Source organism: Lithobates pipiens, unplaced genomic scaffold (genome assembly GCF_037356315.1).
Source record: "Lithobates pipiens isolate NorthernLeopardFrog02 unplaced genomic scaffold, aLitPip1_a1.2 Scaffold_23, whole genome shotgun sequence".
Classification (NCBI taxonomy): Eukaryota; Metazoa; Chordata; class Amphibia; order Anura; family Ranidae; genus Lithobates; species Lithobates pipiens.
The window spans coordinates 42,174,552-42,198,594 of record NW_027507785.1 but is presented as its reverse complement, the minus strand read 5'-3'; the positions used below and the strand labels follow the sequence as shown (position 1 = coordinate 42,198,594).

Sequence of the window (24,043 nt, the reverse complement as noted above, 5' to 3'; positions counted from 1 at the left end):
ATAATGAACAACAACATGTGAGCTGACATAAGATAGTCGTCCCCGATCCCGGCTCTGCTCATATCAGGTAACCGCCAGCTGACCGCTCGTAGGTGGAAGGATCGATTGCATGGGTTTGAAAGCCTATTCTGATAAATATTCTTTCCTGTGTGATAAAACTATGCCTTTTCTATCCTCTCACATAAACTCCATTTGCGTAAAGATTAGCTCTAGCTAAAAAAATATTTTTTTTTTACATTTTGGTTACAATGAGAAGGGTTAAGCCTCATACACACGATCGGATTTTCCCGCAGACAAAACCTCAGACTTTTGTACGAAGGCGTGTGCCTGGATTTTGTCTTGCATACAAAAATGGTAAGGAGTTGTCGGCCAACAAACACGAACGTACTGACATACTACGTGGTTTTTCAGCTCTTTAGCGCCACCCTTTGGGGTGCTTTTGCTAATTTCGTGCTAGTAGAAGTTTGGTGAGTGTTGATTTGTGCTTTTCAGTTCACGCTTTTCAGTTCGCGCTTTTCAGTTTGTTTCTGAATGGCCGCTCGTCAACCAGCCATGTTGCGCAATCAGAGGAGATAACGTGTTATTTATTATTGGCCTTGGAGTTATTGTTTTGACCCAAGTCCAGTCCAGGAACAGGAGGAGGAGGATTTATTGGACAAAAAATTGGTTGCTTTATTAATCGTGACCAATTACGTCATATGCCTTTGCTGCGGGAGCTCCAGGAGAATAATCCAGATGATTTTCAAAATTATCTCCGGATGACGGACCCCTGCTTTCACCAACTTTTGGCATTATTGACCCCCTATATTAAGAAGTAGGACACATGCATGAGGCTTTTATTTTATTTTTTTGGTTGAATAATTATGATTTGATTTTCTATATTTTCTATATTTTTGGATGCATAGAATGCACTTTTTGGTTAAGTTCTATTGGTAGATAGCACGTCTAATTTTGTTTGTTTTCTTTTTTAACGCACAATAAAAAAAATTGTGGAGAATAATACTTGGCTATGTGTTTTACTTCAAATGGCAGCTTGGGAGTAGGCAGTTACATTTAAAAAAAATACAATGTAAAATTGTATCTTTGATCTAAAAAACTACGGGATGATAGTGTTGTGGTAACTTGCCCCAAAAAAAAAAAAAAAAAAAAGCATAATAATATTATTCTTGATATCACTAGAAAAAAAAGCCTTTGAAAAATAGTTTGCAATAATCCATCAGTATCACCAGCAAAGCAGCTTCATTATTATCCCATTAAAGAAGAAGAGAATTGTGCGCTGCATTTCGAGATTTCATAATTTGGCACATCAAAAATGTTAATTCTCCATTACGAACGCGAGTTTACAAGACCAACAGCTTGCTTCCCAGCATGCGTGTTTGTACTTTTGACACGCTTGGAAAATCTGACAACACACATTTGTCTGCGGAAAATTTTAAAACCTGCCATCCAACATTTGTCCGCGGAAAGTTGGCCAACAATTGTCCGATGGAGCGTACAAACTGTCGGATTTTCCTCCAACAATCTGTCATCACACATTTCCCGTCGGTAAATCTAATTGTGTGTACGAGGCTTTAGAAGTACAGGAAATCTACAACATATGAGGCCTTAGCAGGAGTTCTAACCCTTCCGCATCTCCTGGCTATCATTCCAGGCTCTGTTCCTGCCGGGCTGGAAGTCCTGGATGTTCCTGTTCACCTTTGTGTGTCCCAGCTCCTCCATAAAATAGATACAAATCCAGCAGGGATGGTGGGAACCCCTGGTAATGGGCGCAGAAGGTGCAGGAACTCAGATCATAACCTATACTGGCTAGTTGGGTCCCAACTCTATAGAAGCCGTGGTTTCCATACACTGCACCGATGATGGCCAAAACGCCGGAAATAGCTGTATGCTGAATCAATGACTCTGAGTCTACAACATGTGTCAAACACAAGGTCCACGGACTGAATTCAGCCATTTCACGTGGCCCCCACACCTCTCCTGCAGCTGTGGCACCCCCCTCATCTCCACCCCATCTTGCCTCTGCAGTCAGCAGCAGAGAGGAGGTTAAAACTCCTCTGCCAGATCCTGCGCCTCTGTGCAGCTGCGGCACCCCCTTGTCTCCACCCCTATCTTGCCTCTTCAGTCAGCAGCAGAGAGGAGACAGAACTCCTCCACCAGATCCTGCGCCTCTGTGCAGCTGCGGCACCCCCCTCATTCTCCACCCCTACCAGGAGCAGCCCATCCATTAAGGGCGCATGCGTGCCACCCCCCCCCCCCCCCATCAATCGCTGCCTCCCCTATCCATATGTTCGGAAGGGGCTGTTTTTTTAAAGCACCGTTTAGAGCCAGAGGTCGCAAAGAGTGCGCTCCGAGGCCCACCCAGGTGTGTTACAACAGTGAATATTTATTCGCTGTTGTAACACTGATCCTGCCCCCAGCCAATCAGGAAGCTGGCTTGTATAATGGTCACTCGATTGGCTGAAAGGACAGGCAGTCTTGCCCCTCTTTGCAGCATGATCAATGCACATCTGTAGTCTTGCCTATTATTACATGATCAGTGCCCATCTGCAGTCTTGCCCCTTTTTGAAGCATGATCAGTGCCCACCTGCAGCCTTGCCCATCATTGCAGCATGATCGGTGCCCGTCTCCAGTCTTGCCCCTCTTTGCAGCATGATTGGTGCACATCTGCAGTCTTGCCCATCATTGCAGCATGATCAGTGCACATCTGCAGCCTTGCCCATCATTGCAACATGATCAGTGCCCATCTGCAGTCTTGCCCCTTTTTGCAGCATGATCATTGCCCATCTGCAGCCTTTTCCATAATTGCAGCATGATCAGTGCCCATCTGCAGCCTTGCCAATCATTGAAGTCTAATCAGTGCCCATCTGCAGCCTTGCCCATAATTGCAGCATGATCAGTGCCCATCTGCAGCCTTGTCCACCATTGCAGTATGATCGGTGCACATCTGCAGTCTTGCTCATCATTGCAACATGATCAGTGCCCATCTGCAGTCTTGCCCTTTTTTCAGCACGATCAGTGCCCATCTGCAGCCTTGCCCATCATTGCAGCATGATCGGTGCCCATCTTCAGTCTTGCCCCTCTTTGCAGCATGATCAATGCCCATCTGCAGCCTTGTCCATCATTTCATCATGATCAGTGCCAATCTGCAGCCTTGCCCATCTTTGCAGAATGATCAGTGCCAATCTGCAGCCTTGCCCATCATTGCAGCATGATCAGTGCCCATCCGCAGCCTTGTTATTGCCGAAATAGAGCCGGATCTCCTGTGTACTCAGCTCGCAGTCCCATCCAGTCCCGCCCCTTAGCCCGGCTCCTATGATGGACATAACACCGGTCCAATGGCGGGACATCAATGCTGGGAGGCGTAACTGGGAGCAGAGCTGAGTACACAGGAGATTCTACTCTGTCTGTCTCGGCGGCGTTCGTTCCCTCTTTCCCCTCCGAGGCAGCTGATCGGCGTATAACACGCACACGTGATTTTCCCCCGATTTCAAGGGGGGAAAAGTGAGTGTTATTCGCAGATAAATACGATATATTGTATACTATATACGGTCAGCACGTTGTTGAAACCGAACTTCACTCTCTCAATCAACACTGACTATTTTTTAATCATTATGCTGCTAGTATTTATTTGTTTTAAACTTTTTTTTTTTTACACTTCTTCATTTACTTCCTGGTTTCCTGCCTAGGCAAATTATGTCATCCATCCCAGTCTTCAGGAGGGGAGGAGGGTTTTTTTTTCAGCTAAGCACACACTCCTGTCTGCATGCCTGAACTAAGGGCAGATGGATTCCAGGAAGTAAATGCTACACAGATCATCAGCTCTTATTCAAGGTGGCCACAGCCAGAAATTCCAGGGAGTGCTTTCCCAAAGTGATTTCCAAATAAAGCATAGAGACATGGCTGCATGGGCAAGTTTGCTTTGAAGTTTGTGCAGCTGTCTGCTGTGATTGAAGGCTTTTTCTTATCTTGCTCTCTTAGGTTAAAAGGCCATTATAGGAACACTTATGATCGATCGATCTCAAACGTTGTGTACACAAATCATAAACACTTTGGTTTGCATTATAAGATCCAATCAGGGAAAAGTGACAGAGTCTGTAAATGCCACCCCAAGACCACTTACAGTGACACTAAACTCTGATTGGAAAAAAATAAATCTATTCGATTGTGTGTTCTTAAAGCTTTATTAAACCCAAAAGCAAACATTTATTATATATTGCAGCTTACCAATTCTTAGATCAGAGGTGATCAAATACCACCAAAAGAAAGCTCTTCGACCATTTCATGTGGCCCCCACACCTCTCCTGCAGCTGTGGCACCCCCTAATCTCCACCCCATCTTGCCTCTGCAGCCAGCAGCAGAGAGGAGGACAGAACTCCACTGCCAGATCCTGCGCCTATGTGCAGCCGTGGAACCCCCCCTCCTCTCCACCCCTATCTTGCCTCAGCAGTGCCTGTCTTTTGCAAATATCTCCTAAACCGTGTAGGTTTAGGAGATATTTCTTGCACCTACAGGTTAGGCCTCTTTCACACGGGACAGATCAGTAATGATCCGCCCCGTGATGATCCGCTCGCTCAGCGGGGATCGCTCCGTTGTCCCCGCTGAGCCGGCGGCGGACAGAGCAGTCTCCGCACACTGTGCGGGGACCGCCCTGTCAGCTCTCCGCTTTCCTCTATGGGGATCGGATGAGCACGGACCGTCTGCCCGTGTTCATCCGATCCGCTCTGCAGACGGACAGAAAAATAGGATTTTCCTCCGTCTGCAGAATCGGACAGTTGCGGAGGCGGACAATAGAGGGTGTCTGCGGATGCTCATCCGCAGACACCCACTATCCCATAGGGATGAATGTATGTCCATATTTCATCCGCAAATGGATGGATGAAATACGGACATACCATCCGCATGTGTGAAAGGGGCCTAAGCCTTAGGGTCCTTTCACACGGGGCGGATCAGTTCTGATCCGCCCCGTGGATGTCCGTTTGCTCAGCGGGGATCACTCCGCCGATCCCCGCTGAGCAGGGAGATGACAGGTCTGTCTCTGCACACTGCGCAGGGACGGACCTGTCACAGCGCCGCTCTCCCCTATGGGAGATCGGATGACGACGGACCGCAGTGCCCGTCGTCATCCGATCCGATCCGCAGACGGATGGAAAAATAGCTTTTTCCTCCGTCACACTTTTTCGGATCGGAGCGGGTCGGATGTCAGCGGACATGTCACCGCTGACATCCGACGCTCCATAGAGCTCTATGGAGCACCCGTTCAGGTCCGCCTGAAAAACTGACAGGCGGGCCTGAACGGCACGTCGGTGTGAAAGAGGCCTTAATCTAGGCTTACCTGTAGGTAACAGTGGTCTGTAAGGGTTTACAATCACTTTAAAGTGGTTGTAAACCCTTACAGATCACTTTTTGCTTCAGGCAAGCCTATAATAAGGTTCTATGCATACTAGCTCATTATGCAAGTGTTCATTTTTGATTTTGTTTCCAAAGTGGGTTTACAACCACTTTAGCCGCTAATGCCGCGTACACACGTTCGGATTATCCGCCGGTGTGCACGGGGAATAACAGTAACCTATCCCCCAACACGGTGTTGACACTAAAACCTAACCTCAGTCTTAACCCTTATGCCGCGTACACACGACCGGATTTTCTGACAACAAATGTTGGCTAGCAGGTTCTCAAATTTTCCGCCAACAAATGTTTGTTGTCAGACTTTCCGATCGTGTGTACACAAGTCCATCGGACAAAAGTTCATGCACGCTCAGAATCAAGGACGAACCGGAAGTGCTCGGTCTTGTAAAACTATCGTTCGTAATGGAGATATCACGTACGTCTTGTACGTTCCCACGTTCGTAATTGTTGGCCAACGTTTGTGTGACCATGTGTGTGCAAGACAAGATGGAGCCAACACCCTTCGAACAAAAATCCACAGTTTTGTTGTCGGAAAGTCCGATCTTGTGTACGGGGCATAACGGTAAATTTTCTAAAATCTAACCCTAATCTTAACACCAACATTTAATCTTTTTTAACCACTTGCCGACCGGACCATAGCCAAAAGACGGCTACAGGGCGGTCGTGTTTTTCTGGGTGGACGTCCATGGACGTCCTCCCGGAATCTTGCTCCCGCACGCCCCCCTGGGGTGCAAATTTGGGAACATCCATGACCAGCGGATCTGGAGGACCCGGTGCATCACAGATCATGGTAAACGCCCGCTGATATCGGCCATTTACCGCGCAATTGCGCCGTCTAATGACCGGTTGGTACAGTGACGAAGGAGAGGGGGAGAGATGGCAGCAGCGCTGTGGGCTGGATGTGAAGTGCCCACAGCGCTGCTCAGTGCCAATAATCTGCAGTACCCTGCCCATACTGTGCAATACTCTGCAAATACTCTGCAACACTGTGCAATACTCTGCCAATACTTTTAAAATACATTTTAAAACAAACAGATTTTTTTGATTTTTTTTACCGAATTTTCAGTCTTTTTTATATTAATAGCTCAAAAAATTAAAAAACGGGCAGTGATTAAATACCCCCAAAAGAAAGCTCTATTTGTGGGAAAAAAAGGACAAAAATGTTTGGGTACAGTGTTGCATGACTGAGTAATTGTCATTCAAAGTGTAAGAGCACTGAAAGCTGAAAATTGGTCTGGTTAGGAAGGGGGGGTTTAAGTGCCCAGTGATTAAAGCGGTAGTAAACCCGCTGTAGTTTATTTTTTTTGACCTGCAAGGGAAAAGTCATAATGAGCTAGTATGCACTGCATACTAGCTCATTATGAAATACTTACCTTAGAACGAGCCCCCGACATCTCACCCGATACACGTCGAGGGAGCTGACATGTTCCCTCAGCGTGTCTTCCGTGTCTTCCGGGTATCGCGGCTCCGGCGCTGTGAGTGGCCGGAGCCGCAATATCGTCACTCCCGCATGTGCGCACGGGAGATTTATTTCCGGCAGGGTCCGCCATCTGTCGGAATTTTAGTCGAGAATCCCCTGTGCGCATGCGCCGCTGCAGTCAGCGGCGCATTGCGAGGGGAATATCTCCTAAACCATACAGGTTTAAGAGATTTTTTTTTTACCTACAGGTAAGCCTTATTATAGGCTTACTTGTAGGTAAAAGTTATAAAAAAGAATATACAAGCACTTTAAGTGGTTAAAAAACGAACCCTAGCCTTAAACAGAATCCAACCCTAATGTTAAATCCCCTAAAACCTAACCCTAATCCTAACCCTAGCACTAAATCTCCTAAAACCTAACCTCAGTCTTATCTCTAAGCCCCTGTACACACGGTCGGAGAATCTGTCGGAATGAGTCTTATCGGACCGTGTCGTCAGATAATCCGACTGTGTATGGTATGCATCGGACTGATTCCGTCCGAATCTCCGTCCGACCCAATTTTCCAACATGTTGGAAATATTTCCCGACCAACTGGGCCGGACGGACCAAATCCGATCATGTGTATAGCATTTTCATCGGACCAAGTGCCACGCATGCTCAGATCAAATTCCTACATCAAATCTATTGGCTACTAGCCTGAATGTAGTCCCATCGTAACGAAATTATGTCATCATGTTCTGAAAGATCGGATTTTTCGCCAACTTGGCCCGACCGTGTGTATGCAACAGTTTCGGACACAATCCGTCGGACTAAATCCGATGGGCAAAATCCGACGGATTTGGTTGGCAAAATCTCCGACCGTGTGTACGTGGGCTAACAGTAAATTGTCTAAAATCTAACACTATTCTCAACCCCAACATTAAATCTTTAACCGCTTGCTGAACGTGTACAGTACCTATACCAGCAGCAAGGGGGTCCGCCAGGATCCGCCAAATTGTTTCCGAGAGAAGCAGATGCCGTTCTGTAAACAAGGCAGATTGCTGTTTTGTGACAAGGAGAGAAAGTGATCTTGTGTTTCTGCTAAGCAGTACAAGCACTCCCTAGGAACACATTTAACCCTTTGATCACCCCTGATGTTAACCCCTTCCCTGCCAGTATCATTAGTACAGTGATAGTGCATATTTTTTTTAGCACTGATCACTGTATTGGTGTCACTGGTCCCCAAAAGTGTCACTTAGTGTCTGATTTGTCCGCCGCAATTGTTTCATAGCTATGAACTTTTGTGCAAACTAGGGATGCACCAATACCATTTTTTTTACAACGAGTATGAGTACCGATACTTTTTTTTTAATACTCGCCGATACCAATTACTGAAACCTACCTCAGCTGTTTTGTTTTCACTTCAGCTGTCAGCAATAGTACAAAGCATTGAAAAGTGATTTACAAATGAAATAAATACATTTTTGTTTTTAATTTTGCGCTTTTTCAATGTGAAATGTGTAAATATATGTTAATATATATGTGCAAAAATATTCACAAACAAAAAAGTTTTGTTTATCGTTTATAAAAGAGACGTGAACAAAAAAAAAAAGCAGGAAAATAATAATTAAATGGAGGAGAATAAGGAGTTAATGAAGGCTGATTACAGTAAATTAAGGGTTAATAAGGGGTTAAACAGAGGAACAGTTGTTCATCCCTTTGATCTGTAAGATGAAAAAAACAGAAAGATACAAAAAGAAACTTGTTTCTTTTTATTTTAGTGTTTCAGTGGCTGAGCAACATTGTTAATAAACATTGCTGCTTTTTTTTTTTCACAGCTCCAATTACCGGACTTCTTTAACACTTTAGCTGTCAACAGGGGAGACTCACTGACAGCTCAAAGAACTGAGCCTGAAAGTACCGGTTTCAGGTATCGGTGCATTTGCACGAATACTGATACTTGTGCAAATACTCGGTATCGGCGCCGATACCGGTACCGATACCAGTATCGGTGCAACCCTAGTGCAAACCAATCAATATACGCTTATTGGGATTTTTTAACACCAAAAATAGGTAGCAGAATACATATTGGCCTAAATTGATGAAGACATTCGATTTTTTTTTTTTTTTTTTTTAATTGGATATGTTTCATAGCAGAAATTAAAAAATATTTTGATTTTTTTTTCAAAATTATCAGCCTTTTTTCTCATAGCGTAAAAAATAAAAACCTACAGAAGTGATCAAATACCACCAAAACAAAGCTCTATTGATGGGGGGGGAAAGGGTCATACATTTTATTTGGGTACAGCGTCGCGCAACCACACAATTGTTAGTTAAATTTATGCAGTGCCGTATCGCAAAAAAAAATGGCCTGGTCATGAAGAGAGCTAAAGAGGTTTAAAAAAAATGAACCCCCAGTCTTAAAGGGGCGTTGTGGCCTTTTAAAAATAAAAAATAAAAAGTCATCAGCTTCAAACACTGTAGCGGCTGACTTTTAATAAGGACACTTACCTGTCCAGCGAGCCCGCGATGTCGGCCCCCCCCGAGGCCGATCCATCCATCGGATCGGCAGCCAGCGCCACCATCCTAACGAAGGGAAACAGGCAGTGGAGCCTTGCGGGTTCACTGCCCCTTTCCTACTGCGCGAGCCGCGCCGGCGCTTTGTGAATGACCCCGTTGTTTCCTGGGGACACACACATGTCCCAGAAGGCAATGGGGCCACTCGATGAAGAGGAAGAATTGAAGAAACAGAGCCGTGGAAAAGAAAGAGGCAGATTAGGAAGGCTGCCTAGCAACAGGGGTTTCTGGTGAGTAAAAAAAATATATTTTTTTCAAATGTTTTTTTTTATATTTTTTTTAGTATATTAATGTATTTTTTTTTTTTAGGGTGGCCTTCCACTTTAAGCCCTACAACTAAATCTAACCCTAATGCTAAATCTGCTAAAGCCTAACTCTAATATTAACCCTTAACAGTGACCTCTCCCCTTGTGATGACATATTTATGCTCCTAGCATGAAAAAAAAAGCAGATGGTGGTAAAAAAAATCAATAAAAAATGTACAATAAAATATACTACTATACCCAGCAATTCATATTGCAATTCATTCATTTACTCTGCTGCAGAATAAACGTCTCCAGCACCCTCTATTTCCAGCGGATCCCGTCTACTAAACACTTCCGGGAATCTGTCCGCTCAATGGACTCATTAACATTCATTACCAATTCCGGAGTGACAACTCTTCTGCTGTTATTTCTACTAATTACTTATTAACTACACAACAATCTTCCCTGATAATCTGACAAGGCAAGAGGCAGTAAGAAGGGATAGAAATGGCACAGATTGTATCTCTGGTTACATACTTGACAAGTTTCACAGAACTAGAGGACAGAGAACTTTCCCATAATGAGCAATCATTTCCCCGATGGATAATAGATGGAATCTGATTGGTTATCTTTGTGTTTCTGTCTTTTTATAAAATAAAAAAAAAAAAAAAAAAAACAGGTATATTTTATACGGATAAGTGATTTTTATTCACTTGCTATGTTATATTTTCTTAATCATATTCATATACAGACACTACCAGGGCTGCCACGCTTTGATTCCTCCTGTGTAAGAAATTACCCTACAGTCTAGGCACCCCTGGTCTTTTTCACTGATCAGATTGGTCTTTAAAAGAAATTGGTTCCTGGGCCTTGCCCTTTGTGATTGCCGATCCATTGTGGCGCGTAGTGTCTGTATTTTCCATTTGGCCTCATTCCAAGCTGTAGCATCACATCCACCTTCCACCTAAACACATCCTAAAGAAGCCCCCAAAAGGGCGAAACATGTCAGGAGTTCTCACTCCAGTTATTGTTGAGTGACCATTTTGGGTAGATGTGTATATATGACTGCATAACTTATGTACAGCCAAATGTTTCTTCAATTGTGTTTTATGTAATAAACTTTTATATATCTTTTTACATCTTTGATGTTTTCTCAGTTATGTGCTAGTTTGCTATTTTGCCTGGCACCTTAAATATCCCATCAAAACCGTCCCCCTGTCTATTCATAGTAATCAGGGATGTTGGTGCCTTTCTGTTGACACTGTCACCTATCCATATCCATTACCATATTCATATACACTCACCCGGCCACTATATTAGGAACCCCTGTTCAATTGCTCGGTAACACAAAGTGCTAATCAACCAATCAGATGGCAGAAACTCAATGCATTTAGGCATCTAGATGTGGTGAAGACGACTTGCTGGGGTTCAAACTGAGCATTCGAATGGGGAAGAAAAGGGGATTTAAGTGACTTTGAACGTGGCATGGTTGTTGGTGCCAGGTGGGCTAGTCTGAGCATTTCAAAAACTGCAGATCTACTGGGATTTTCACACACAACCAAGAGAATGGTCTGAAAAAGAAAAAATATCCAGTGAGCGGCAGTTGTGTGCAGGATAGGGTTGTCACCTCATCCCTTTAAATCCAAACACATATTAATTACACAGGTTCTGTGGCTGATTAAGGTGGTAATTAAACTCACTTGGTGCCTTATCTGCATTCATTTAGCCTCAGAACCCGTGTGATTTAAAGGTGTCTGGGTTTAAAGGGACGAGGTGGCAACTCTAGTGCTGAAAAGTGCCTTGTTGATGTCAGAGGAGAATGGGCAGATGATAGGAAGGCAACAGTAACTAAAATAACCACTCGTTACAATCAAGGTATGCAGAATACCATCTCTGAATGCATGACACATTCAACTTTGAAGCAGATGGGCTACAGCAGCAGAAGACCACACCGGGTGCCACTCCTGTCAGCTAAAAACAGGAAACTGAGGCTACAATTCACACAGGATCACCAAAATTGGACAATAGAAGATTGGAAAAACGTTGCCTGGCCTGAGTCTCTACTTCAGCTACGATATTCAGATGGTAGGGACAGAATTTGGTGTAAACAACATGAAAGTATGGATCCATCCTGCCTCGTATCACCGGTTCAGGCTGGTGGTGTAATGGTGTGGGGGATATTTTCTTGGCACACTTTGGGCCCCTTCGTACCAATTGAGCATCGTTTGAATGCCACGGCCTACCTGAGTATTGTTGCTGACCATGTCCATCCCTTTATGACTACAGTGTCCCCATCTTCTGATGGCTCCTTCCAGCAGGATAATGCACCATGTCACAAAGCTCCAATCATCTCACCACTTGACAATGAGGTCACTGTCACATCTCCATCCAATAGAGCACCTTTGGGATGTGGTGGAACGTGAGATTTGCATCATGGATGTGCAGCTGACAAATCTGCAGCAAATGTGTGAGGTTATCATGTCAATATGGACCAAAATCTCTGAGGAACGTTTCCAACACCTTGGTGAATCCATGCCACCAAGAAGACAGTTCTAAAGGCAAAAGGGGGTCCAACCCGGTACTAGCAAGATGTACCTTATAAAGTGGACCGTGAGTGTATATGTGGATCTGTCCCCTTTAAGAGTGAAAAATGTCACCTTCCATAAGTGATAGTAACAAAAAAAGGAGAAAGACTCTAACACAATCAACTAAGTCCAAAAAATGACAGTTCAGTAAGTGCGCCCTCTAGTGTTGATCTGTATTACGTTTTATCTGTCAACTGCTGTGAGAAAAACAATTACAGGACAATCAGTCAATTCCTTTCAGTGGCTATTTCAGTTGAGATGGGAGAAGTAGTAAAGCCAGACTTTGTAGGCCTACTCCAACCCCTCATTCTAATATTGCTTGTGAAACACATGCAAACATTATCCAATCAGAGAGAAAAGTCATAAAGGTCTCTTTGTGAACTGTCATTCTTGTCTACTGATTTGCCTGTCTATGATATCTGCCTTGATTCTCGCACTGATAATAACATGCTTATCTGGGAACTATGGCTTATGTGACACTGTCCTTTTGTCCTCTTTATCATACATTTACCATAAAGAAGTAAAAAAAAAAAAAAATGCTTGCATGCAAAATAACAGATTCCTAAAAGGGAGATGTAAAAAACAAAAAATAGAAACTCATGTTAGTTTTTTAATTAGGTTAAAGTATATGTAATGCCAAATTTATTATATATTTTTTTAATTTGAACAGAGTAAGGAAATCTTATTTTAATTTTTTTTTCTTCTTGTGTGTGTCCTGTCAGGAAATGTACCTACACTTCCTGTCCCAGAGACATGGCAGGAAGTAAGAGGTGATCACTTTAAAACAAGGGGGCTTCCCCTCGTTAAAAAAAACAAGACATACCCATGTTATTTATTTTATTTATTTTTTTGTAGGTTAAAGTATATGTAAAGGCCAGTTGTGTGTGAGTGTTTTTTTTTTGTTGTGTTTTACACTTCCTGTCCCAGAGATACAGCAGGAAGTAAGAGGTGATCACTTTAAAACAAGGGGGGCTTCCCCTCGTTAAAAATGAGATACCCATGTTATTTATTTTTTTGTTTAATGCATATGTAAAGGCCAGTTGTGTGTGTGTTTTTTTAGTTGTGTTTTACACTTCCTGTCCCAGAGACACAGCAGGAAGTAAGAGGAGATCCCTTTAAAACAAGGGGGGCTTGCCCTCGTTAAAAAAAAAGAAAAAAATTAGATACCCACGTTATTTTTTTTTAAGTATATATAAAGGCCAGTTGTGTGTGTATGTGTGTGTTTTAGTTGTGTTTTACACTTCCTGTCCCAGAGACACAGCAGGAAGTAAGAGGTGATCACTTTAAAACAAGTGGGGGACAGATGCAGCATTGGACCCATACTGCATCCACCTAGGTAAGTATGAATCTCAAATAAAAAAAAAAACCCAGACTTGTCTTTTAAAGTGTTTATAAAGTAAAAAAAAAAATTCACTGCCAGCCCCTCTGTTTTATGAAGCCACCCTACACTGTGTAAGTGTTAGGCCGCGTACACACGCGGGGACTGTTCGCTCAACTTTGTTCGTCAAACAGTTTCAGCGGACAGTCCGCTCAAAATTAGCATGGACGGACTTGCCCACACACGACGAACGAACAGTCCGCTGAAACCGGATGACGTGAACGGCACGTACGACGGGACTAGAAAACGACGTCCTATACACTGCAATGCAACCTTCGGCGTGTAAATTATTTCTGAGCATGCGCGAGACTTAGTTTGACGAACAAGCCTACACACGGGCGGACTGTCCGCTCAAACCAAGTTTCAGCGGACAGTTTTTCGGAATTTCCGAAAAACTTTGTTCGTCAGACTGTCCGCTGAAACTGTCCGCTGAAAGCCCACACACGAGCGGACTGTCCGCCGAAACACTGTTCAGCGGACAAAGTTGAGCGAACAGTCCCCGCGTGTGTACGCGGCCTTAGTGTAAAACAATGCTTCGAAATACCTTATCTCCAATCTTTTCTGGCCAGTCATGTGACCTCCGGAAGCTCCCCTCCTCCGATCTAAGGGCTAGAGCGGATGGGGCCGAGATCCCCTCTGACATCAGCCGGGGAGGTCACGTGACCGCTGTACTATCCGCTCAGCCCCTCCTGCTGTAGCCTTTAGATTGGAGGAGAGCGGCCGGAGGTCACGTGACCAGCCAGAAAAGATCGGAGATGAGGTATTTAGAGGCCTTGTTTTACATTAGCATTTACACGATGTAGGATGGCTTCATAAAAAAGAGGGGCTGGCAGTAATTTTTATTTAACTTTATTGCCAGCTGTTAATAGTGGCAGGAGGGGAGGGGAGGGGTGGCTCACACATGCACAGGAGCTGACAGGCAGGGAGGGAGGGGGAGAGGGAGGAGAGAGGAGAGCAGCGGGGTGACGGAGGCACATAACCTGACCACAGTAATCATAGATCAGCAGACATGATTACCGTGGTCAGCATACTAAGGGGGATACAGGAACAGGTAGGATCAACTAGGTTTTTTACAGCATAGAGAGAGACCGATTAGACAGCACAAGCACTGTGTTGTTTAACCTGCTATAAGGGAACATGATCTCTTTTTTTTTGGTTACAACCTCTTTAACTTTAAGCACACAATCTGTGCTTTCTGTTTAGTAATTCTGAACAGTGATCGTGCTTTACTATTATTAATGGCAAGCCAACCTATCGATCTGCTCAGACTACAAACAATAGACCCTGTGGATCATTTATTTTATTTCAGCAGTTGTTCAGCAGCCGCACGGTGGGTGATAAAAGATCAAAGAAAGAAGAATTGACATATTTCCACAACACAAACTGTTATCTCTCTACTATCAAAACATGGAACTGCAAATAAAAAACAAACGTCAGTATGGCACACCGCCCCGGGGCTATTAGTACCCTTCAGTGCCAGCAAGTCTCTAACTGGCAACACAAGCTGTGAACTGTCGTCTTTCCAGAAAAGTCAGAGGACCAGTCCTCTTATAAGACTACTGTCTTGCCATTTACAATGCCAGCCTGTCTCAGAGTGGCATACAATGCAGATGTTTGTTTTTGGGGGGGGGGGGGGGGAGCAGTCCAAACTGGCACAGATGGCCACAGCAATCTAAGGCTTGTAGTTTCACATCGGCTACACTTCAAGTCTTGTAAGATTGCCAAGCAATGCCGGATAAGCTCCTTGCAATCTGAATGAACGATCTCCTTGCAATCTGATTGGTCATTCAGATTGCAAGGCGCTTGATCAATCAGATTGCATGGAGATTATTCATTAAGATTGCAAGGAGCTTGTTCATTTAGATTGCAAGGAAATTGTTCAATCAGATTGCAAGGAGATTGTTCAATCTCCTTACAATCTAATTGAATAATCTCCTTGCAATCTGATTGAACAATCCCCTTGCAATCTTAATGAACAAGCTCCTTGCAATCTGATTGTTCAGTCTGCATCTTTGCAGAAAAAAAACACACTGGACTGTACGTACTTTGAACCAGCCAGCATCTTTGGTGCGTTTTTCCAAACTGCATCAAAAATGCAGGTTGTCACTGTAATGAATAGAATACACACCACAAAAGCATCTAAAAACACACCTGCATTTGGTGTGTTATTTGAGTCACGGGTCCAAGTTTCACAGGTGCATGCTGGGTAATAGGCACTTAGAAAGAGCACCGGAAATGCATCAAAAATGCAGTAAGGCCTGGTTCACACCTATGCAGTTTTAGTGCTTTTTGCATTTTGCAGATTGGCTCTACAGAACGTGTTCCATAGGAAACCATGTTAAATGGACTGTAGTGCAAATCTGCAAAATGCAAAAAGCACTAAAAATGCCTAGATGTGAATCCAGCCTGAGGCCCGGTTCAAACCTATGCAGGTTGCAGTTTGCATATTTCAGGTGCATTTTGCGTTTTTCAATACACGCTTTTGATCCATTGAAGTCTATGGAACCAAAAACCAGAAAAAAGTCCCTGGCCATTTCCATAAAATGTACAGATGTGAACGTGACCCATAGGAAACACACAGATCCCCTTTCTCTGAGGGGAGAAGAGACAGATTGTCTGTTCATATAAAGTATGAACACCGATCTCTCTCTTCCCCTTGACAGTGCCCTCCCCTCTTCAGTTAGAACACACACTAGGGAACACCGTTAACCCCTTGATCACCCCCTAATGTTAACCCCTTCCCTGCCAGTGACATTTTTACAGTAATCAGTGCATTTTTATAGCAGTGATCGCTGTATAGATGCCAGTGGTCCCAAAAATTTGTCAAAAGTGTCCGATGTGTCCGCCATAATGTTGCAGTCCCGATAAAAATCGCAGATCGCAGCCATTACTAGTAAAATAAATAAATAAATAAAAATGCTATAAATATATCCCCTATTTTATAGATGCTATAAATTTTGTGCAAACTAATCAATATACGCTTATTGCGATTTTTATTATCAAAAATATGTAGAAGAATACATATCGGCCTAAACTGAGAAAATAAATAGCTTTTTTTTTTTTTTTAATGGGGATATTTATTTTATCAAAAAGTACAAAATATTGGGGGTTATTTACGAAAGGTAAATCCACTTTGCACTGCAAGTGCACTTGGAAGGGCAGTCGCTCTCAATCTAAGGAGTAGATATGAAATGAGGGGAGGCTCTGCTGATTTTATCATCCAATCACGTGCAAGCTAAAATGCTGTTTTTTATTTTCCTTGCATGTCCCCCTCCGATCTACAGCGACTTTACTTCCAAGTGCACTTGCAGTGCAAAGTGGATTTTCCTTTAGTAAATAACCCCCATTGTGTTTTTTTCAAAATTGTCGCTCTTTTTTTGTTTATAGCGCAAAAAATAAAAACCGCAGAGGTGATCAAATTACCACCAAAAGAAATCTCTATTTGTGGCGAAAAAAGAACGTAAATTTTGTATGGGTGCAACGTTGCACAACCGCGCAATTGTCAGTTAAAACGACGTAGTGCCGAATCGCAAAAAAAATTCTCTGATCATTCAGCAGCCAAATCTTCTGGGGCTGAAGCGGTTAAACTGCATATGCGTTTTTGATTAAAAAAAATTTCAGCAAAGCAGCCACTGTCCTCAATTTAGGTGAAGTCAGAAAAGGGGGGGGGCAAAATGCTCTGGAACACAAAAATGCAATAAAAGCGCACTGGAATGCATCAAAAGTGCATAAAAAATGCACCAAAAACGCACATGCAGAAACACATCCAGAAAGTAGAAATTGTGGTGAGCCAGATATACAGCCAGATCTCAAACCTGTGTCTATGGCTGTTGTAGAATGAAAAGACTTTCTCTTCTACTTAAGCATTCTTTGTAATATCCCCCATCCTGGACTGGGCAGACTTTTTAGCCAAGTTTGCTGACCATAATCAGGTTGGCATGGCATGCTGGGTTTTGTAGTTCCACAGCAGCTAGCGGGCCATGTGTTGTCATTCTGCATGAGGAAGTTGGCACGGTTTGCGGTATATTTATTGAAACAACATCCACACCCCTGAACTTCCACAAAGTTTTACTAGCAATCACAGCAATGTATCTAGTACTCACCGTTAAAGTTGGAACCAAAGTCTTGGGGGGGGGGTCTCCCAACCTCCAGAAGGCTACATGTCCTCCCTCAAGCCACCAAGTGCCAATCCCTGGATCCAAAGTCTATAGAATCAGCATGTTTTTTTTTTTTATAGCGCTTCACCGCCAGTCCAGGCTCGTTCCTCAGCTATCAGCCTGTGTGAATGAATACCTTGAGAGGCCAGCTATGAGAGGAGGGAGGAGAGGAGCTGGGAGTGACTGGCTCATACTCACACATCTCCAGGCACTCAAACATACACACATCTATGACATCATCACCGGGGAAATGTCACCATCTGACCCCGGGACTTGGGATTTTTAGGTTCATCACAAGGTTTACAGGCCAACATATCACCGTCGTCATATCAGGAGGAAACACATTGCAAGTGTTTTTTTTTTTTTAAAGAATAAGAATAAAACTGTTTCACTTCATTTTTCCTGTGTTTTGATCAAAACAGTTTCTGTGCGGAGTTCCCATTTTTTTTCTTTTGAAAAAAAACACTTATTTTTCGGTATCTACTGGTGGGAAGCTGAACACTAAACTTCCCATTAACCCTAATAGAAATATCTTTCAAAAACTAAACTTAGAACATTTCTGCTCCCCACATCCCTCCAGCGATCAACAGCAGTGCAATTAATGGCTGGCCGATCAAAAAAACAAAAAACAATATATCTATGGCCAGCTTAACACTAACAATAACTTTTCCTATAACCATAACCTTCCTTCTAAACCTACCTGCATCAATAACCTTAACATTCCTTGTTACAACACTGGCTTTCCCTAATGGAAAATGATTCTCTTGTTTGCGTGGACACTAATTCTTAATATATCTCTGTAACCCTAACCCTTACACTAATCTGCCTTGTAACCCTAACCCTTACATTAATCTTCCCTGTAACCCTAAACTTTAATCTTCCCTGTAACCCTAACCTTTACACTAATCTTCTCTGTAACCCTAACCTTTACACTAATCTGCCCTGTAAACCCTAACCTTTAATCTTCCCTGTAACCCTAACATTTAATATTCTCTGTAACCCTAACCCTTACACTAATCTTCCCTGTAACCCTAACCTTTACACTAATCTCCCCTGTAAGCCTAACCTTTACATTATTCTGCCCTGTAAACCCTAACCCTTACAATAATCTGCCCCGCAACCTTAACCCTTACACTAATCTGCCCTGTAACCCTAACGCTTACACTAATCTGCCCTGCAATCTTAACCCTTACACCAATCTGCCCTGTAACCCTAACCCTTTGTCAGGGCTGGCTTAGCCCTTCCTCCTCTGGGCTGGCCGCTCAGCTGTCGGCTAATTGCCAGCTCTCTTCTCTTTCCACACTTACCAGCTGTTTCCGATGATGCTCGTCTGACCTGCCTATTTTAAGCCTTCCAACTCACTTCTCCTTTGCCTTCACGCTGGTCACATCACAAGGAACCATCTCCTGCTGTTTGTTCCAAGACTGGCTTGCTGACATCCCTCCTGGCTTCTTATACTGCTTGCAGTTGCTCTCCTTGGATCCCTGACTTCAAGCCTTGCTGATTACCCGATCTGGTTAATGAACTTTGGACTGGCTGACTACCCGATCTGGCTACAGGACTCTGGCTATGCTTGACTACGCTTTTTTCTATTTACCTTTTTATTTTTATTAATAAACAAGTGTGATTTATTTGTACTTCTGTCTCAGTTTGATTCATGGTTCCTGACACCCTTACACTAATCTTCCCTGTAACCCTAACCCTTCCACTAATCTTCCCTGTAACCCTAACCCTTACAGTAATCTGCCCTGTAACCCTAACCTTTAATCTTCCCTGTAACCCTAACCTTTACATTAATCTGCCCTGTAAACCCTAACCCTTACAGTAATCTGCCCCGCAACCTTAACCCTTACACTAATCTGCCTTGTAACCCTAACCCTTACACTTGAACATTTTATGGACACTTTTTCTCTTCTTTTTTCTGTTATTTTTATAGCAATTTTGTTACACAGTATTCAGCGACTTTTGCACATGTTATGCGATTTTTTGAACACTTTATGCGATTTGTATTTATCACATTGTTATAGGTGATTTTACACTTTTCAGTCAGTTTACACAATTGTGTTGTGCATGTTATGTATGCACAGAGTCTTGCTATTTGCACATATATTTAGATTTTTTTGTATTTCACTTATTTTGTTACTTTTTATAGGTAGCGCCACACACCTTTATATGCTAACCCTTACACTAATCTGCCCTGCAACCCTAACCTTTACGCTAATCTTCCCTGTAACCCTAACCTTTACATTAATCTGCCCTGTAAACCCTAATCCTTACAGTAATCTGCCCCGCAACCTTAAAGAGGAAGTCAACCCTGATGAGTTTACTTCCTCTTTCATTCCCTGCAAAGGCAAAGCATAATGGACTACTATGCATTGCATAGTAGTCCATTATGTGTCACTTACCGGACACAGGAGCCAGCGAAGTCACCGCTGTCCCCTGTAGTCCAGGTGGGTCTCGCTGCTCCGCCACTGTCATTCGGCGAAGCCGCGATGACGTCACTCCCGCGCATGCGCACGGGAGCCGATACGCGCGGCATCTTCGTCGTTGACGGTGCCGCGCTCAGCGCGCCGCTGTCTACGGTGCATGCGCCGTAGACAGTGGTGCCTGTCTTTCGGCAAATATCTCCTAAACCGTGTAGGTTTAGGAGATATTTCTTGGACCTACAGGTAAGCCTTAATCTAGGCTTACCTGTAGGTCAAAGTGTGTTGTAAGGGTTTACAACCACTTTAACCCTTACACTAATCTGCCCTGTAACCCTAACCCTTACACTAATCTGTCCTGTAACCCTAAACCCCTACACTAATCTGCTCTGCAACCTTAACCCTTACACTAATACTAATCTGCCCTGATCAGCTGGTGCCAGAGGCAGTGATTAATCATAGCAGTGCGCGCCCCCTACCAGGAAATGCAGAATTACGTACATATATATAAGAACGCCAGTATGAAGGCCTGACTTTATGGGAGGAGCCTGGGGAGAGTATATATTCAGCCCACTCACCTGTATCCCTCACCTGTATGTTGGTTCCAGTGCCAATGGCTGCGTTGCTATCAATCTATCCAATCAAGAGCCAGGGATCCCATGGAGAGAGGAAGAGCACGTCTCCCCTGACGGAAATTCAATGCTCAGGTAAGTAAAACAGAGGCCGGTCACTGCCAGGTGTTCTTTCCCCTTAATACATAGGATGCATTAAGGTAAAAAAACGTGAGGGTGTACAACCCCTTTAAGGTTTTTTACCTTAAAGTGTATGTTAACCTTTGCAGAAAAATGAATTTACACAGTTCCTCCTCCTCGCCCCCCCCCCCCCCCCGTCCCGTCCCGTCCCGTCCCGCTGACCTGGACTGCTGTAATCTCCAGTTCTAAGCCTCAGTATATCCACACCAGAAGCCCAGGGCTTCCCCTTCCCTTGCTCTCCATGGGCATCACGGCCAGGCATGTACTGGCCATTGGGATTACAGGGAGTTTCCCGGTGGGCCGATGGCTCAGTGGGCCAGTTTCAGTGACCAAGTAATGGCTGTGCGACTTGCCCTCAACTTCACGCAGTGATGTGAGAAAGATGAGAAAAATACAGAGGAGAATAAGTGAAATAATAAAAGAGGTTAGTGAGGACGCCTCATGTTATGCTACTTATGTTTTTTTGCACAATTACATATAGTTTTATATACTGTTTTTGTGATTGTTTGCAAAATTAAAGTGGGCTGGTCCGTATGAAGTCCAGGGCCAAATTTTTTTTCCCAGTCCAGCCCTGATCACGGCGGTGGCAGCTTCTGTTTCTTCCCTCCTGCTCGGCGGTCAGTCGGGACTCTTCTCTTTTTCGGGCAATTGGAAAGTGGGTCTCAGACCTGATTCTGATTGGCCGGATTGAGGCTCGGTGTTTCAATAGCGAATATTAATTTGCTGTTGTAACACCTGGGTGGGCTCGTAGCGCAAAGCTCTGCGCCCGGAGCCCACCCTATTTTGAAGCCTCTGGCTCTAATACGGTGCTTCAATTTTTTTTTAAATAAAAAACACTGCTCTAATTCATGCGCCCGGCACCCGGAAAGGGGTCAGATACATAAATAGGGGGTGGTGACTGTGGATAGAGGGGGCAGCGCCTGGGCACCACTAATAGACAGGCCACCATTGCTTAAAGCTAACTCTGCCTAATGTAAAATGATCCCTTTGTTTACTGGGTTCCTTGTGTGAAAAACGATTTTTTTTCTGGCAAATGGACATATTAAAATGTATTGTAACACATTGTAATACAGCCTTGCTAATGGATGTATTACGACTTGCACAATTTCCAGCTATACAACACAAAAGATAGTATTGATTCAGAAATGATTACATAACAATCAGCCAAACAAAATATCACTAGAGACACAGAAATCCCAAGCATGACTTAAAGGAAATCTGAGCCAAGAGAAACATGACGGTGGTTCGGCTCCAGGCAATGCAGGCTCGCTGGCTGTTATGATAATTCAGTACCTTCAACAGTAAAGCCCCATATACACTATGAGTTTTTCTGCTGAGTTTTTCCGTCAGGTTTACCAAAACCATGTAGTGCAAGGGCCTGCCTGATTGCATACAAATTGAAACTCCTAAGGTTTGACCTCATATTATATGGTTTTGGTAAATCTAAAGGAAAAAAACAGCAGAAAAACTGATAGTGTGTATGGGGCTTAAGTGTGAGTAAGTCGCTCAAACCAAACAAGCCTACTACTCAAAAGTTTTTCCCTTTAAGTACTATGATATTTTTGTTTCACCTGCATAACTGTTGGAGGTCCAGACCTCCACCCTCCCGCTAGAGTTTGTTTAGCGATAGTAAAGATAAAAGTCCCAAACCTAAACTTGGAACTACTAGAAGGTACATGTGGATGGTTTTACGTTCAAAAAAGCTTAGAAGGGATTTTTGGAATACTAGCACCCAACTTTAAACCTTTTCAAAGCACTGCCTCAGACCAAGCATGCACTCTTATGCCTAAACTTGGAAGTACTAGAAGGTACTTGTGGATGTACACATGACCGGAATTTCCGACAGAATAGGTCAGACGGGATCAGTTTTCCAAAAAAAAATCTGACGGACCTAGCAATAGAACATGTTTCAAATCTATCTGACGGACTCAATTCCAATGGACTAAAAATCGGGAAAACCGTTCGTCTGTGTGCTAGTCCGACGGACCAAATACGATGCAAATGAAGCTATTGGCTACTGGCTATTGAACTTCCTTGTTTAGTCCCGTCTTACATCATCACTTTCAAAATGAACGGACTTTCGAACGGACTTAGTCCTTTCGTGTGTGGCCAAGTCCATGGACCTCCACCGAAAGTCCGTCGGGAAGACCGTCGGACCTAGTCTGTCAGAAAGTCCGGTCGCATGTACACGACATTATTCAGTAAAAAGCTGCCACCTATCCTACACAATATAATAGAAAATGTTTAAAAAGTCTGAAATTTTTGAATATCAAATTGTTTGGGAGGAGATTTTAACAATTCACTATGGATAATTTCTAGTCACTATGGATAATTTCACACTCCATTGATGGTCGAATGGGGATTCACGTTATGCCTAGGTGTCCACACTCGCCAAACTCCAAACTCCTTACCATGATCCCCCTTCCTCCCTGCTTCTTCTTCCTCTACTCTCCCTAATTTGTAAACTTTCTTTTCTAAACTAATTTCTATTTTTCAAGTCCTTTATCCTCAAAATACATGTATTTATGCTTTCAAAAAAGCCAGTGGAGTTGTTCTCTTGGTGGGGACCTCTCCTCATATAGCACTCAATTTTAGAGGGGATACCTTAACCTAATTATCCTAATGTCATGTAAACACGATTGTAATTCTCGTCGGAAAAAGCTCTGATGGTTTTGCCGACGGAATTCCGACGGGATTTCGCTCAAACTGTCTTGCATACACACGGTCACACCAAATTCCGACCATCAAGAACGCGGTGACGTACAACACGTACGAGGGGACTAGAAAAAAGAAGTTCAATACCCAGTAGCTTCCATCTCGTAGTTGAATCTGAGCATGCATGAGTTTTTGCACGTCGTAATTGCAAACACGCGATCGGAATTTCCGATAGAAAGTTTTTCCATCGGGAAAATTGAGAACATGCTTTAAATTTTATGCTGGCGGAAATTCGGACAGCTAAATTCCGATGGAGCATACACACGTCGCATTTTCAGATGAAAAGCTCTCATCGGTCTTTTGCTGGCCGAAATTTCGATTGTGTGTACGCGGCATTAGAAGGCATCTAGAATACATAAAACCTCTCCCAAAAGGATTGTTCATCACTTTTGAGGCATATGTAGCC

At 43.5% G+C, this 24,043-nt stretch overlaps 1 protein-coding gene across 1 annotated transcript in view; it reads right to left on the bottom strand.

Annotated features, from left to right (window-relative positions):
* The window catches only part of P2RY2 (purinergic receptor P2Y2), a 114,016-nt gene extending 96,104 nt beyond the window's left edge, over positions 1–17,912 (bottom strand). Inside the window, exon 1 of the mRNA XM_077451469.1 lies at positions 17,694–17,912. The gene's annotated coding sequence lies outside the window, so the exon portion shown is untranslated. The remainder of the gene's footprint in view (positions 1–17,693) is intronic.
* Between the last annotated feature and the right edge of the window lie 6,131 nt (positions 17,913–24,043).